The 16650-nt window shown below is 48.5% G+C and overlaps 1 protein-coding gene across 7 annotated transcripts in view; it reads left to right on the top strand.

Moving 5' to 3' along the window:
- The first annotated feature begins 4593 nt into the window (after positions 1-4593).
- Positions 4594-16650, top strand: part of ARHGEF10 (Rho guanine nucleotide exchange factor 10) — a 103929-nt gene continuing 91872 nt past the window's right edge. For 6 of the 7 annotated variants that reach the window (XM_035004326.1, XM_035004325.1, XM_035004323.1 and 3 more), the window contains exon 1: positions 4594-4628. The gene's annotated coding sequence lies outside the window, so the exon portion shown is untranslated. Of the gene's footprint in view, positions 4629-4819; positions 5079-16650 lie in introns of those variants that run through there. The other variant, XM_035004321.1, reaches the window with a different exon arrangement.

The following is a 16650-nucleotide window of genomic DNA, read 5'->3' as shown; positions in this document are numbered from 1 at the left end:
CACACCAGGAAATGAACTGTGTGCGGTTTGCCACGTGCTCTGCCCCAGTGTGTGTCTTTGACTGTCCTCAGGGAGCTGGACGCGCTTCACCAGGAGTGGCTGCCCAAGGCCATCGGCAGCCCCTTCTGATCAGCCGGGTCCCTCCCCTGGTGGCCCACGCGGGCCGGACCGTCCCCTAGGAGGTCCTGTGTACCCACCGTGTGCCAGGCGTGGTCAGCAAGCTGTGCGGGGGGATTGGCACCCAAACACAGTGGGACCATCCCTGGGACAGGAATTCGAGCGTCAAGGATGGCACAGGAGGAGAGGGGCTTATGGAAACCTGCTGGAGGGGATGGAATGAGGTGGGGCTGTGGGCAGGACAGATCGTAAGATGGATAGGCCATCGGGGTAGTATTCCACGATAACTGAACACGAGATGTGTGTCTGGCCCTACGTTTGGTGTTGGGAGGGAGGCCCGGAGGAAGCCTGACGACCCCCGTGGCTCAGAGCTCACACGGGAAGAGCCAGACACATGAGAACACTGGGGGCCTAGACTTCTAAGTGGTCTCAACACAGCCGGGGACATGGGAGGGAGCTTTCCTTAACCCCGCACTGTGTGCTCTGAGCTGCTGTCCATCCGAGACCTCCCTGGAGTCATGTTGCCACCCCCAGGCTTCACTGCGGTCCTTGACTGCGTGGCACTGGCTGGGCTCCCCCTTGTTGGGCTCCCCTCTCCCATCACACTACGTAGACTGTCACCTGACCACCGACAGAACCTTTAGCAAACACACTTGCAGCTCCGGGTAGAGTGCCAGGCGGATGCGTGCCCACGGCCACATTTAATCTTCACCCCCAAGGGCCTCCTGAGCTGGGAGTAGCTAGTTGTAGCTAAGCCTGTCTACATAGGAGAACTCGGAGGCCCAGGGAAATGTCGTAACATGTCCAAGGTCGCCCAGCTGGGAGGTACCAGAGACCTGGCCCTGGGGGACCTGGTTCCAAAAGCCTGTTCTGCCCTCCCACCCGGAACAGTGCGGTGTCTCTTTAAGCAGCTCATCTCTACTCTAGGGACGAGATTTTGTGAGTAGGTCTGAAGGCAGGCTCAGCCAGAGAAATGGAGCCCCTAGGAGACAGATGTTCAGAGGTCCGTTGCAGGGGCTTGGCTGGTGGGATGTCAGGGATGGCTGGGAGTCAGAACTCCCCAGCGCAGGCTGTGGGAGCTCTCAGGCAGGAGCTGAACCTCTAACTCTGCACATGTGTCTCTTGGGTTCTCTGTCTCTGGAGGACCCTGGCTGATACAACTGCTTCCCTGCTGCTCCTTACCACTTGCTATGGTCAGTCTAATTGTAACCATTCTTTTATGCGTGTGATGGCATCTCATTGCGGTTTTCCTTTGGATCTTCCTGAAAATTATACTGTTGAGCACCCTTTCCTGTTCTCATTGGCCATCAGTAATCTTTTGTCCGGGATTTGCTTTTAAATACACTTTTTCTTGTTGATTGTAGTAATTCTTTATTGGCAAGTCCTTTAGTTTGTGTATTGCAAATCTTTACTCCCAGTCCGTGCATTGCTTCTCATTTTCTTAATGGCCATGAGATAAGCAGAAATGGCACATTTTTATGGAGTCCAATTCAATCCTTTTAAAGAGTGCATTTTGTGTCCTACCCCAAGACTGATATTTTCTACATTTTTCCCCAGAAATTTTATAGTTTAAGGCTATGATCCATCTCAAATTTCTAAATTCCATTTTTAATTCTAATAATTTCTTTGTAGATTATTTTGGATTTTCTATGTACACAATCCTATTATCTGGGAATAGTCATATTTTCCCACCTCAATCTTCATTCTTTTTGTTTTTCTTGCCTTATAACACTGGGTGGATTCTCCAATACAATTTGAATAGAATAGTGATGTTTGAAGATTTTAACACACCTTTCTCAATACCTGGTAGAAACAGTAGACGAAACATTGGTAACAAATATGACCAAACTGACATATATGGAACATTACATAATACGTGCAGAATACATTCTTCTCAAGTGCTCATAGAACATTTACCAAAATACACGGTATGCTGGGCCATGAAGCAAGTCCACAAATTTTAAAAGCCTGAAATTATATAGATTATATTCTTAGACCACAGGGGAATTGAGCCATAATCATAATGAAAAGAAAACCAAAAAGTCTTTCAATGTTTAAAAATTAAACTTAACTTTTCTAAATCTCCTAAGGGTCAGAGAGGGAATCACAGTGGAAATTCTCAACCTTTCCCACATCAGGGCTCACAGACAATGGTATTCTATCTGTGAAGAGCGCTCACTATCATAAGCTAGACAGGAGTTAAGCCTCAAATCGGAGTTCTGCCTGCCCCAGCCACACCCGGCAGCCTTGGCCTGTGGTCCCCCCCAGCTGCCCTTTCTGGTGGCCCCGAGCTAAGGGGGTCAACATGGGCGTATGGGATTGTGAAGCTGCAGTCTGTACTTCTAGTTATGATGGTGCTTCTGTATTGTCCTCATAGGTCCAAAAACACAATTTCTGAGGGCAATGTGACACAAAAAAAATGTGTCATATTTCACCTTGTGATTGTCCTTAAGTTTTTGAAAATAAGCTTGTGAGCCATCTATTAGAAATGTTGATTCAGCCTGTTTTCATTCTTCTGGGAAAATAAATAGACCCAAATGATTATTATGACGTACTGAGCACCTGCTCTTACCAGAGGTCACACGGGCTCTTTGCAGAGTTCTCCCTTTTGAACTTCTAAGCTGAGATGTAGATATGATTAGCCACATTTTTAGATGGTTAGAGACTGTGTAAGTCACACAGGATTTTATTAGGGTCAGAAACCAAAGTAGGATCCCCAAATGGACTCCAAATCCCTTGTTTATTCTACACATGGTACTATTTTCCTCTTACCTCAGGTCTTCCCGATCTGGAAATGTAACAAGTGTGTGGCAAACTAATTCAGCTGACCTTTTTACCTCTGTCCATCATGGCCATTAAGATAATTATCTCGGTGGAAGACCTTTGAGTAAGGGACTAAAAAAACCCCCTAGGAATAGAGACATTCTAATATTTTTCTGATATTAAAGTCACTGGAAGGAAATATATTTTGTCATTGATTCAGCCCTCGGTATCTTCACAGTGTGCAGTAAAGACAGGTCTAAAATAGTATTTATAAAAATAGCTCAGCCTGTTCCACAAAATGAGCAAATGCTAACAATAAATACCGCTAAAACATTCCCTTACCTACTATTATTTACTTCCCAACCCCTGTAGTCTTTACATATTATGACTATGATTTACATCAGTCAAAATTTGCAGGGAAAGACCTTATACAGAACATCTGAGCTTTAGGGGTACATAATGTTTAAATTAACTGTGACAATTAGCTACTTTGTTTTATTCTAGAAGCCCAGCGAATGGGGCCAGAGATCTCTAAGGTGTCTGGCAGTTCTAAAATTCTGACTTTAAATTACTTCTATGACTCAGAGATTTGGGTAGGAGAAGGGGAGGAGTCCAGTGTCTGTGAACACTTATGTTACCTGTAACCAGGTAACATTCTGTAGGTGTCATTGTGGTTTCTTTGTATTCTTAAGATACTTTTGTCCCAAATTCCATCCTTTCAGTAGTAATTATAACAATAATCCATTTTCTTTTTAAATTATAAAATAAATGCTGCTGGTTAACAACAGCACAGAGGACGACGGTCTTGTTCATGCTGGACCCTCGGGTGCAGACCCAAGCGTATGCGTGTATCTTCAACCACAAATAGACTCACGGTATAAGGATGCTTTGAGAGCCTAAGAAGCACTTAGCCGTTCCAAGGGTGAAACCAGAAGGTGAGGCTCTTCCTTCTTAGAGCACTACTTTAGGCTCTTAAAATTGCCTGCGAAATGTGTGACATCCTTGCATATGCTAACGCCCAAGCCTTGGCGGGTCTGAGCAGCTGACCTTCTGCAGAGCCAGGACCGCCCCTGCTGGCAGGCCTAGCTCCCGAAGGGACGGGGCAGTGCTCTGGGGGTGGTCTGCAGCCCCAGGGGTCCGCGGGATAGGGCGGGTGTCTGGGGGGGTCCTGCCCACCGACCCCACCCACGTGTGCGAGCCTGGGGGTCCTCGGGGAAGGGCGCGTGCCTGGGGGGGGTCTCGCCCACCGAAACCTCCCACGTGCGCACAGCCCCAGGGTCCGCGAGAAGGGCCGGGCTGGGGGGAGGGGGTCCCTGCCTACGACCCCGCCCACACGTGCACAGCCCGAGGGTCAGCAGGAAGGGCCAGGAGTCTGGGGGGTGGGGGGGTCCTGCGCACGACCCCGCCCACGCGTGCAAGCCGGAGGGTTTGCGGGGAAGGGCAGGGTGTCTGGAGGGCGCTGCCCCCCACCCCCGCCCACGCGTGCGCAGCCAGGCGGGGCGTTGGGCTTAGGGAGGGCCGCGGGCGGCCACGTGGCCCCGCAGGAATGCGCGGGCGTGAGGGTGGAGCGAGGCCGAGGACGGGCAGGCGCGCAACCCAATGAGCTCCTGGCACCGTCTGACCCGACCACTCAGGGCGTGGGGGTGGAGCTGCCTCCCTGTGGGCGGGGCCGGGGCGCATCCCCTGGCGGCAGAAGCGGGGCGGGGTGAGGGGCGCTCAGAGGGACGGCGGGCGGGGGTCCCGGCTGGGTGAGTGCGGGCTGGCGGGCCGGGGTTCCGGAGGGGTGAGTTCGGGCCGGAGGTGGGGATCGCGGGGGACGGTGCGGGCCGAGGGGCCGGAGCGGGGGGTCCGGGTGGGGGCATGCGTGTTGGGGAGGCTAGGGTTGCGGTGGGGAGGGTGCGGGCCCGGGGGTGGAAGCGGGGGTCCTTGAAGGGCGAGTCCAGCGAGTTAATCGCGGGGCTTCGGACGAGGTTTTTTTTTTTTTCCTTTGAAAGTCTTCTTTTGCCGAATGCTCCCGAACTCGCTCAATCCCGCCGACCTGTGGATTCTGGGCTGCCCGCCGCCCGAGATTTGCGGGTCGGGGCGCAGACAGCTCGGGGAGTCCCTTGTTTCCCAGGAACAGTGCAGATAACGGACCCAGCGTAGCCCCCAGCTTCAGTGGGGTGTCCTCTTAGCTCCTCTGAGCACCAGCTGCGCAGGTAACGGCCCGCGAGCAGCTCCCCAGCTTCAGAAGTGTGTCCCCTGTGCCCTTGGGCACAGACGGTGCGGGTAAAGGACCACAGGCAGCCTCCCAGCTTCAGTGGGGTACCCCCGGTCCCCTGGCACAGACAGTGCAGGTAATGGGCCCCTGAGCAGCACCCCAACTTCAGGGTGTCCCCTACTGCTCCTGGTACAGACAGTGCAGGTAACAGACCCTGAGCAGCACCCCCAAGTTCAGCAGGTGTTCCCCGCTCCCATTCACGAGGTGTGGCAGTAACAAGCCCGTGAGCAGCACCCCCAACTTCAACACTGTGCCCCGTGTCCCCAGGGATGGTGGTGTTAGGCTGTCAGGATAGTGCAGTAGGGTCCTCCAGGTGGGGGCCTGGAGGCTGGACTAAACCAGACCCCACTCAAGTTGCATGAGAAATGAGGAGCTGAGGTGTTTATTTGGAAGAGTAATTTCCCTTTTCCTATAAAGACAAAGTCATTGGTCTACTTGGGGATGAAGGTAATTGCTACTGAAAAAATGTTTCCCCTTCCCCCAGAAACTAAAGCAGGTGTGCAGGCCACAGGTCAGGAGGTGCTTACTTATTCCCACCTGGCCACACTTTTCTGTGAGACCTGAAGTTTTGAACATAAACACTTGAGTAAATGATTCAGCTTGTCACAGGGCATCAATGTTCAGAAAAAAACAACAGATATATTTGATGTAATGTACTATTCATGTCTGTGACTCACTTTTGCTAGAGGTAAAACTTCTCATTAACCCAAAACCTCATGGGCTCTTTTCTTTTCTCTAGTTGAGTCACAAAGTAAGACTTAAGTAGCTGTCAGCATTCTGGTTTTGGTGCAAGAGTTACTTAGTTTCCCTGCAGGTAGAATATTGCAGGGGATAACATTTTCTCTGTTCTTTTATTGCTTACAAAATGTATTTTGAACATCTGTTTCCTAGGAAATCACTTTTATTAGAAAGGGAAAATGAGAATTACTCTGTGTTTTTAAAATATAATTTGCTCCTTAATCTAACAGCATTTATTTGATTGGCCCGAGGATATGATTTCGTGGCTCACATCTAGGGTTAGGTGTATCTTGTCTTTTTGTTATCAGATACAGACTTTGGTGATGTCATTTGTCTAAGATTCTCTTTCCTAATTGAGGAGTCTTTTCATCAAAAGAGTTACAGTTAGCATAGATGAAAATTCAGATATAATCAGGATAGCCTTTTACCTTAAAAAGTTGAGCTTGACTTTTTAATTTTACTGTATGTATCATCTTGATATTTTGAGGTGCTGTATTTTCTCTGTAGTTTCTTTTGTGGTGAAGTCAGGAGGAGAGTCTTTGGGAATTCTGGATAGAGGCATGCTGGTGGCTTCGAGGGGCTTGGCGTCAGGAGCCCTGGGTTGAGTTCTGGAACTGCTTGCCTGACCCTGGTGAGTCAGGTTATCCCACAGAGCTTCCGTTTACTCCTTAATGAAATTGTTGGAAAGTAATATTTATGACTTTATATAGACACTGTTCTGCCTAAGGAAGAGCAACTAAAAATGAGGTGATTTAGGCTGTATTATTCTGTAAATAATAGTTTTAAACCCCCCTGTCATAGGATATGATATTTTATTGCACAAGGAGTCCTCAGAAGGCTGTGATGAAAGATTCGGATCTCAGAGCATGTTTATGTTCCATTGGTCTGTTACTTACAGTTTGCCCAGGTAGGAAGATAAGTGGAGAGAAATACGACAGAAGAGGAAAATAGGTGTGAACCATTCCTTAGGTAGCCTTCTACCTTTCCCATGAAAGCCTTGGGCCAGTGTCATTTTGGAAGAAGAGGGGGAATCCTGGAGCTCTGCAGTAGACAGGGGAGTTCAGGTCTGGGTAAAGCTGAAAGGGGTCCCGGAGGATAGCTGAGTGCATTCTGCAGGAGGGTGTGGGCAGGCCGAGCTCCAGGGGTGGCAGTGGGTCTCCCATGTGAGAGCTGTGACAGGTGAGGGCTGTGAGCAGGTTCCTGGCTGAGGACAGGTGAGGCACAGTTGGAGAGCTGGCCGAGCACCTTCTTCTTTGCCATCAGCCTCACCCAAAACACACCACCTCATTGTCTGTCCCTGTCACTCCAGTTCAGACTCCTCGGAGTAGCCAGGCTGAGACGCTTCTTTGTGCTTCTTTCTTTGCATGTGGGTGAAGTTGCAAAATTTAGATGATGGAAATGATGGATCATCAGAACATCTGTTTCTTTTATTTCCTGCTCTTCTTTAAGTCACCGCAGTGAATCGGACCTGCTAGGGGAAGGGGTATCTCTGGGTTATTTCCTATTTTAATTAAACAATGGGAAAACGATCTTTTGAAATATTAAAAGAATCCTTTGTGGGTGTTCATGTTTTCCTCTTCCATGAACCACATTCCGACATTAGGAATTATGTTTTAAAGTAAACACAGCCTCAGAGCTGATACAGGGTGCTGTGCCCTTTGTGAGAGGGACACATGGAGGAGTGTTGGTTCTTTAGGAGCTCGGGAGTGGCTCATCGTGCTCCCATAGGAAATCGAGCCCCGTGTTAGCCTTCCCCGGGGTAGGGGGCAGCTTACCTGGTGGCCCATCCTGGGCTCTGGAAGCTTGACCCAGTGATCACTTGGGACTTGAACTGGGGATTTTATGAAGATAACAGAAGGAATGGTGAAGGGTGCCTGCATACTCGGACAACTCCATGTAGCAAAGGAACTCTTCACCTGTGAGGCATGTCGGGATCCCTGAGGGTGTGGGCTTCGCTTCCTGGGCTGAGGTTGTGTCTTCATCCTTATCTGGACCAGAGCCATGTTGTGTGGCTATGGAGATCCAGACCCTTATGTGACCACATCATCATCATCATCATTATTATTATTATTTTAAGAGAACAGTATAGACATTGACTTCAAGACACAAATATCAAAAGGAAAAACACAAGGTCAAATATATATATAATGACTGAACTCGTGGCATCTCTCATTTGTATGGGTAATGTAGGGCTGCCCATATGAGAAAGAGCAAGGAATTATATTTTGATTAGAAGTGTGTTGTGCACACGTAGTGTTTTATTCTGTCATTTGCCTTATTTCTCTGAAGGGAAAATGGAGCGGTGACGGGAGCTTGGTTTCCGACTTTAAGGAATGGGAGACAAGTGAATTGAAAGAGCAGGGTTGATGCTGACATGGTGCTCAGTGCCCAGTGAGTGAAGGTTTGAAGCTCGGACTCGGAAGCGTTGGTGTTCAGCGAGGATGCTGTCCGAGTTTCCAGCACATGGAGTCACTTGGCTGGTGTGCCTCATCGGGCCAGTTCCTGCCTTTCTAAGGGCAGCTTGGAAGTGGCTTGAAACCCTAGGGCATTTGTGGAGTGGCCTGGATGGGACACCTGTGCGGATCAGTGTAGACACAATCCAGGGAGTTCCAGAGCTAAGGATGGGCACATTTCTGAGGCCGGAGTTTGCTTCTCTCTGAGAAGCGTTGAGCTGGAGTGGAAAGAATTCACTGCATCTTTTTACTCACCGTGTGAGCAGGTCTGAGCCTGGCAGGGCCAGTTGGATCAGACAGCCAAGAGGTTGTGGGCTGTTGCTTGCTCCCTCCCAAGGACAGGGACTGGGCTCCCTGCCCGGCCAGCCCTCCTGCGGCAGATGTGATAAGACCGTTGCTTCACGTTGGGTTCTCGAGCCTGTGGCTCAGCAGGGTGGTTGGTGGGAAGCGGAGTGGATCATGCGCGGCGTGCTGCCTGCTCCCTGGGAGGAGCTGCTGCGAATGTCCTCTGCGTGGGTTCTGTGATTTCAGCTGGCAGAAGCACTTCTTCCAGAGCCACACCCCTGAGAAACCCTCTCTGCACGTTCCTGTGCTGTGTGCAAGAGGTCACTTTTCATTGGGAACTGAAATCTCAGCTCCTCTATTTGGATCTGAGGCCACATGAGACACCAGTCTCCGTGAAGGTCTAGTTCTGCGTGGGGCCTGAGGTGCGAGACTGAGGCTGAGCCTGGGCGGCCTGCTGACCCTGCTGCAGGCTCCTTCCTGAAAACTGTGCAGCACAGCCTGGTTTGTGATGACGTCACAGGAGAGAGTGCCAGATTCAACACTCTGACCACAGGAGGATTCTGGACTTCAATCACAGGTGGTTGGTGCAGGGAGGAGAGATGTCTGTTTCCCAGGACCTTGGCCAGAGGGAGATTTGGACCCTGGGATGGGTCTCTGCTCAGCTTTCTGAGATGAGCGCCTCGGGCAAGGAGAGGAAGTGTGTGTGCTCACCTGTAAATGAGGAAGGTGTCTGGTTTCAGGTTGCATGGGCAGGTGGATTCCTCATACGGCTCATTTTCCTGATGGAGTTCAGGGTGCAGTAGGTGGACCCCCTTGTCCCAGCACCCTGGCTGTGCAAGAGCCCTGGAGCACCTTTTCCCCAGGGCTTTGGACCAGGAAATTGGAGGGAGTCAGTGGTGAAACCATCAGTGTAGGCCTCCGGTTCTGCCCTGCCGAGATGAATACAGAGCAGGAGACAGGGTTGGGGTGCTGAAGGGGAGGTAAGGGTGGTGCTTGCTATTCACATAGGAGCCAGGTGGGTCTTCACTAGGAAGGTGATACTTGAGTCAAGATCTAACGAAGGTGAGTGATACCAAGTCAAGAACATTCTAAACGGAAGGGAAAGCATGTGCAAAGGCCCCGGGGCAGAAGCATACCCGGTATGTCCAGGAGCAGCAAGAAGGCCCTGTGGCCACAGGAGACAGCCTAGGACATGACCTCAGGGAGGGGACAGAGGGAGACAGCCATTGCAGGGCTGTGACCCCATGGGACCCTGTTTCACTGGGCCATCCTGGCTACAGTGTTGAGAACAGATGACAGAGGTTGAGGATGCGCAAGGAAGGTCCATGATGAAGCTTTTCCAGGAACTCAGGTAAGAGATGGGCTCCAGTGTGGACCAGACAGCTGGCCTTGGAAGGAGTGGTTAGTCCTATTCTGGGTACGTATTGAAGATGGAGCTCACGGGATTTGCTGATGGGTTAGGTATTGGGCATGGGAGAAAGGAGGAACTGGGGTAACTCCCAGCTGTAGTTGGTTGTCCTGACCTGAGCGAGGGCAAGGAGGCGGTTTCTGGGGGTAGGAGGTCGTCTGTTTTCCCCATGCTGAGGAAGGTGCCTTTCATGGTGGATCTGCTGATGTTTGTGTCCTGGAGAACATTTAACATCTACTCCCTCAGCAGCTTTCAAGTACAAGTATTCCCCACTTTTTAAAAGTTCAAGGTAAGACACTTGGCTTTTTTAAAAGATCTACGTCATTACCCGGCTTCAGTAACAGGAAGAAACCTAAGAGGATTTCCCTCCTATGAAAAAAGTCGAAAAGTGAGCATCGCGTTCAGCATCTGTTTTGCGGGGAGCCACTGCAGAGGCAGTCTGCACCCCAACCAGCTCCTTCCTGGGAACCGCTCTCGCATCCAGCCCCAGTGTTTTGAATTGTGTCTGTGAGCATCTGTTGTGCTTTAGCTCCATTTATTTTGGGCATCCCTTAGGAAGTTGTGTCCCGAGGCCTAAGAAAGCCAAAGAGAAGTCATTTTTGGAGTCTGAGCACGCTCACTAATTTTTCTGTATAAATGAATGGTAATTCCTCCTTTGGTTTACACCATTCCTGCTGTGAACAGTTTCCTAGGAACTCTGTACTTTCAAATAGCGGGGGAACCTGTACCCCATCCCGCAGGGTGAGCTTTAGTCTCTGTGCTGCACAGAACGTTCCGTGACTTACCTGTTGTATCTGTGGAATTTTGGATCTCTCACACCCTTCGCTCATTTTGCCCAGCCCCCGCCCCTGCCCCTGGCGGCTGCCAATCTGTTCTTTGTACTTAGGAGCTCATTTTTATTCCACATAAAATGAGATCATATGGAATTTGTCTTTCTTATTTCAGTTAGCTGTCAGGTCCATCCACGTTGTTGCAAGTAGAAGAATTTCTCTTTTTACGGCAGAATAGTATTCCACTGCATGTGTATTATACTGTATTTTTCCATTCATCCATCAGTGGACACATTGGTTGTTTACACACTGGCTATTGGGAGTAATGCTGCAGTGAACATGGGGGTGCAGATGTCTCTTCAAGGTAGTGTTTTTGTTATTTAGGGTAAATACCTAGAAGTGGGATTGCTGGATCATATGGTACTTCTAGTTTTTGTTTTTTGAGGAACCTCCATACTGTTTTCCAGAGTGGCTGCACCAGCCTGCATTCCCACCAACAGTGTAGGAGGGGTCCTCTTTCTCCGCATCCTGGTCAGCACTTGTTACCTCTTATCTTTTTGATATTAGCCATTATAACAGGTGTGAGGTGGTCTCTCATTGTGGTTTTGATTTGCATTTCCCTGATGGTCAGTGATGTGGAACACGTTTTCACGTACCGTTTGGCCACCTGTATGTTTTCTTTGGAAAGCTGTCTATTCAGATCCTCTGCCCATTTTTTAATTAGGTTGTTTTTTGGCTACTGTTATACGAATTCTTTATATATTTTGAATATTAACCCTTTATGTGATAACATGATTTACAAATATTTTCTCCCATTTGGTAGGTTGCCTTTTTATTTTGCTGATGGTTTCTTTTGCTGTGTGGAAGCTTTTTAGTTTGAAATAGTCCTCCTTAATTGATTGATTAATTAATTACTTATTTAATTTATTTGGTGTTGTTGCCTTTGTTTTTGGTGCCAAATTCAAGAATTCATCACCAAAACTGATGTCAGTGAGCTTACTGTGTTTTCTTCTAGGTGTTTATAGTTTTAGAGCTTATGTTAACGTCTCTAATCCATTTCAAGTTAATTTTTGTGTATGTTGTGATGTAATGGTTCAGTTCCTTTCTTTCACACTGCTCGTATCTGTTCAGTTTTCCCAACACTATTCACGGAAGAGACTGTCCTGTCTGCACTCTTGGTTCCTTTGTTGTAAATTAGGTGAACAAGTGTGGGTTTATTTCTGAGCTCTCCCTTCTGTTCTGTGTGTCTGCTTTTATCCTACTACCAAACAGTTTTACTGAATACCGTAGCTTTGCAATGTAGTTTGATGTCAGGAAGTGTGATGCCTCCAGCTTTGTTCTTCTCTCTTGAGGTTTCTTTGGCTATTTGGGGTCTTTGTGGTTCCCTACAAATTTTAGGGTTGTTTAATTGTTGTGAAAAACACCACTGGAATTTTAATAGGAATTGGATTGAATCTGTAGTTAGCTCTGGGTCACGTGGACATTTTAACAATACTCTTCCAATCCATAAACATGGAATATCTTTTTATTTATTTGTATCTCTTCCAATTTCTTTCATCAGTGTCTTAGAGATTTCATTGTATAGGTTTTTAACCTCCTTGGTTAAATTATTCCTAGATTTTTTTTTTTGATGTGGTTGTAAATGGGATTTTCTTAATTTTTCTGATAATTTGTTATGTATAGAAATGCAACAGATTTTCGTATATTGATTTTGTATCCTGCAACTTTACCGAATTAGTTTTAGCCATTTTTTGGTGGAGTCTTTAGTGTTTTCTGTAGGTAGTGTCATGTTTTCTGCAAATAGAGATGGTTTTGCTTCTTCCTTACCAATTTAGTTGCCTTTTATTTCTTTTCTTGCCTAATTGCTGAGACTAGGGCTTCCAGCACTCTGTTGAATAAAAGTGGTGAGAGGACATCCTTGTCTTGTTCCTCATCTTAGAGGAGAATCTTTCAGCTTTTCATTGAGGATGATGTGAGCTGTGGCCTTGCCATGTAGGCCCTTTATTATGTTGAAGGACATTTCCTCTAGACCCACTTGTTGAGTTTTTTTGTAAGTCATGACTGGATGTTGAATTTTTTCAAACGGTTTTTCTGCATTGGTTGTAATAATCGTATGATTTTTATCCTTTGCGTTAATATGATGTCTAATTGACTGATTTGTAGATGTTGAGTGATCCTTGCATCCCTGGAATAAATCCCACTTGATCATGGTGTTTGATCCTTTTAACGTTGTGCTCATTTTGGTTTGCCACTCTTTGGTTGAGGATTTTTTTTTTCAAGATTTTATTTATTCATTTGAAAGAGAGAGAGAGTGAGAGCAGGAACACAAGCAGGGGGAGTGGGAGAGGGAGAAGCAGGCTTCCTGCTGAGCAGGGAGCCTGATGTGGGTCTTGATCCCAGGACCCTGGGATCATGACCTGAGCCATAGGCAGATGCTTAACGACTGAGCCACCCAGGCGCCCCATTGGTTGAGTATTTTTACATCTTTATCAGGGCTGTTGGCCTGTAATTTTCCTTCATTGTATTGTCTTTGTCTTGTTTTAGTATTAGGGTAGTGCTGGCCTCCTAAAATGCATTTGAAAGTGTTTCCCATTCTTCATTTTTTTCTTGGAAGAGTTTGAGAAGTATTGGTATTCTAATTTTAATGTTTGGTAGATCTCATCAGTGAAGTTGTCTGGCCTGGAGGTTTTTAATTATTGACTCAATCTCCTTACTAGTAATTGGTCTGTTCAGATTTTCTGTTTCTTCGTGATTCAGTCTTTGTAGGTTGTTTGAGGGAATTTTCCATTTCTTGTAGTTTGAACAATTTGTTGGCTTATAATTGTTCATGCTAGTTTTTTACGATCCTTTGTATTTCTGTGGTGTCCGTTGTAATTGCTCCTCTTGTACTTGTGGTTATTTGAGGCTTTTCTCTTCTTTCCTTACTAGGTCTAGTGAAAGGTTTTTGAATTTTATCTTTTCAAAAAAACAGCTCTTCATTTCATTGATGTTTTCTATTGTCTTTTTGTCTTTATTTTCCCCCACTCTGATCTTTGTTATTTCCTTCCTTCTGCTAACTTTGGGCTTAGTTCTTCATTTTCTAGTTCCTTGAGGTATAAAATTGGGTTGTTCATTGGAGATTTTTCTTGTTTCTTAATGTAGACATTTGTTGCTACAAACTTCTCTCTTAGAGCTGCTTTTCCTGCATCCCATAGGTTTTGGGGGTGTAATGTTTCCATTTTCATTTGTCTCAAGGTATTTTCTCTGATTTTCTTTGGATTTTTTCTTTGACTCATTGGTGGTTCAATAGGATATTATTTAATCTCCACATATTTGTGTTTTTTCCCATTTTCTTGTGCTTGATTTCTAGTTGCATACCAATGTGTTTGGAAGAGGCGCTTGATATAATTTCAGTCTTCTTAAATTATTGAAACTTGTTTTGTCACCCAGTCTGTGCTTTGTCCTGGAGAATGCGCCATGTGCACTTGAGAAGTATGTGTGTTCTGCTTTTCAGGTGAATGTTGTGTGTTAAGTCCATCTTGTCTAATGTGCCACTTAAGGCCAATGTTTCCATTTTTTCCGTCTGGACCATCTGTCATGTGTACTCTACCTTAAGACTTAGTGGTGCTCAAGGAGAAAATGCCCACCACTTTGGAGGGCTGCAGGTTAAGGAGTCTTTAGTCTCCCAGTTACCATCATCTTCATGTTCATGAGCCTCTGCTCTTGCCTCGTGGCCTCCTGAGTGTTGCCCTCTACCTGACTGGCCCTCCTCCCTGGTGCTCTGACCACATCAGTCCCCTGATCAGACACCTCTGTGGAGCCCGTCTGAGCTCAGGATGAGGCCCTGCCCTGGACGGGGCTGCAGGTCCCCATGGCAGGTGAGCTGCCTCTCCTTCTGTCCTGGGGCCTTCCTCCTCTCAGTCTTCCTCTGGGAAGCACTCTCTTCTCCCCAGCTCTGGGCTACTGCTAGCCTCGCAGAGTCTCAGGTGGCTCTATTTCTGCGTCCCTGCCATAGGCCTGCTATGTGGGCAGAGAGTCTGTGCCATCTGGATACCCTCCTCTTCCTCTTCCCCTGTCCACAGTGTGGCTCCAGCCAGTGTTGGGTGTGTGGGCAGCCCCAGCACCCCGGGGTCAGGGGTCCTGTCTTGGGGGGAGGGAGCAGGTGGGGCGGCCCCCCACCCCAGGCTGAACTGCTGCCCCCTGGTGTTTAAGGAGAGTGGCTCGCTGTGCTCTGGGGCGATTGGACTTATTCTGGATCTGACTGATGGAATAACACATTCGCACGGTGCCCCTTCTTCTCTGTGGGAGCGCCTCATTACGCTTCCTGTAAATAGCACCTTGCTGCGGGAATGGGAGTGCAGGGCCGGCCCCTCCCCATGTGCAGGTCTTGCGCCCTGGCACGGTTTCCCTGCGGGGAGCCAGGGGAAGGACTCTGGCCCCCAGGGTCCTCCTCAGAGACTTCCGTCTGATTCCTGGTGTCCTTGTCTGTGAGGATGGTTTTTACAGTTGGAATTCACGTTCTGCAGGAAATCTCTGGGCATGTGGGTCGTAGGGGAGGGACTTGGGGTTTTACTGTGGGTCACGTCCTGAGCTGACCCTTTCCTGGGGTGCTCCGTCCCTGTCCTGGGATCGGGCACAGCGTGGTGTGGGGGATGACAGGGAGGCCTGAGCAGGCTGAGGAGGGGGACCAGCCCCAGAACTAATCGGAGAGAGAGGCGCGTATACTGGTAGGCTGCACGGGGGGCACAGAATGTCTTCACTAGGAGCAGAGGCAAGTGGAGCTTTTCTTCCCCTCCAGAAGTAACTTTCTGCTATTTGTTTTATGAGCGTCATGTTTAATGAAAACATAGCTGGAAAACATTGTCTGTTAAAGAGAGTTAACTTACTCCCCGGTAAGTTTGGGTTACACGAAGCAAGTGTAATTTTGTCCAGGTGATTTTGAGGTTTAGAGAAAACTCTGGATTGTCCCGACTTGGATGACCCATGTGTGTGCATTCAGTGTGGGCCGGCCTCTCAGGAGCTTTCCCGGGGTTGTGCTGTTTGGTGGTGAAGCCTTTGCCCTCTGTAGTCTCCTCTTGGTAAACTGATCCTCACAGGGTAGGAGGATAGCCCTGTCACGGGTCCTGGCAGAGCCGGTGTGGACCCCAGTCCCGGGGGCCCACCCCTGCCCACCCCGCATCCCAGACTGAGACAGCAAGCAGTCCGTCCAGCTCCTTCCGTAGTTTGGGTATTTATTGGGTATTTAAGAGACGGAAGAGGAGGCCAGTAGGAGTGAGCGGAAGGGGAAGGAGGCAATGTGCCCCAAGGAGACGTGAGGGCAGGAGGGGCAGCAGGGGAGGGTTCAGGTCTGCAGGGTCCTGGGGCCTCTCCACCTCGCTCTCTAGCTGCCCACATTAGGACCAACCAGGAGCACCTGCTGCCCCCAGCAGCTGACCCCTGCCCCCTCTTCTCCTCCCTCTCCCTCCCCTTCCTTCCTCCTCTCCCCACCTTTTTCCTCCCCTCCCCCTCCCTTCCCTGCTTCTTCCTTCCTCCCTCCTCCTCACAAAGCTTTGTTGAAAATGAACCACTGTCTGGGTTTTGTTCCTTATTAGCAGCCCTAAATAATTAGGTGTATGTTTTTTTCGGCTCTGCAAATGTGCAGAGTATGGCTCAGGCATTAGTCAGAGGTTACGTGCCTTCCTTCTTTGGAACCAGCATGTAGCAGCCTGCATCCTTTACAGGGAGCCCTGTCTGGAAAGGCCACGTGGTGGTGCCCCATCCTGGGCCACACTACTCCCTATGGGGTGGGCACCGTGGGAGGGGTGGAGAGGGGCACTGCTCCTTCTCTCTCCTCTCTCTCTAGAAGAAAGTGATGGGGCCCATCCTGACTGTAGGTTG

The sequence above is a fragment of the Mirounga leonina genome, unplaced genomic scaffold (genome assembly GCF_011800145.1).
Source record: "Mirounga leonina isolate KUSES-001 unplaced genomic scaffold, KU_Mleo_1.0 Mir_128, whole genome shotgun sequence".
NCBI lineage: Eukaryota > Metazoa > Chordata > Mammalia > Carnivora > Phocidae > Mirounga > Mirounga leonina.
Note: the sequence above shows the minus strand (reverse complement) of the source record. Positions and strands in the feature narration are given on the sequence as shown.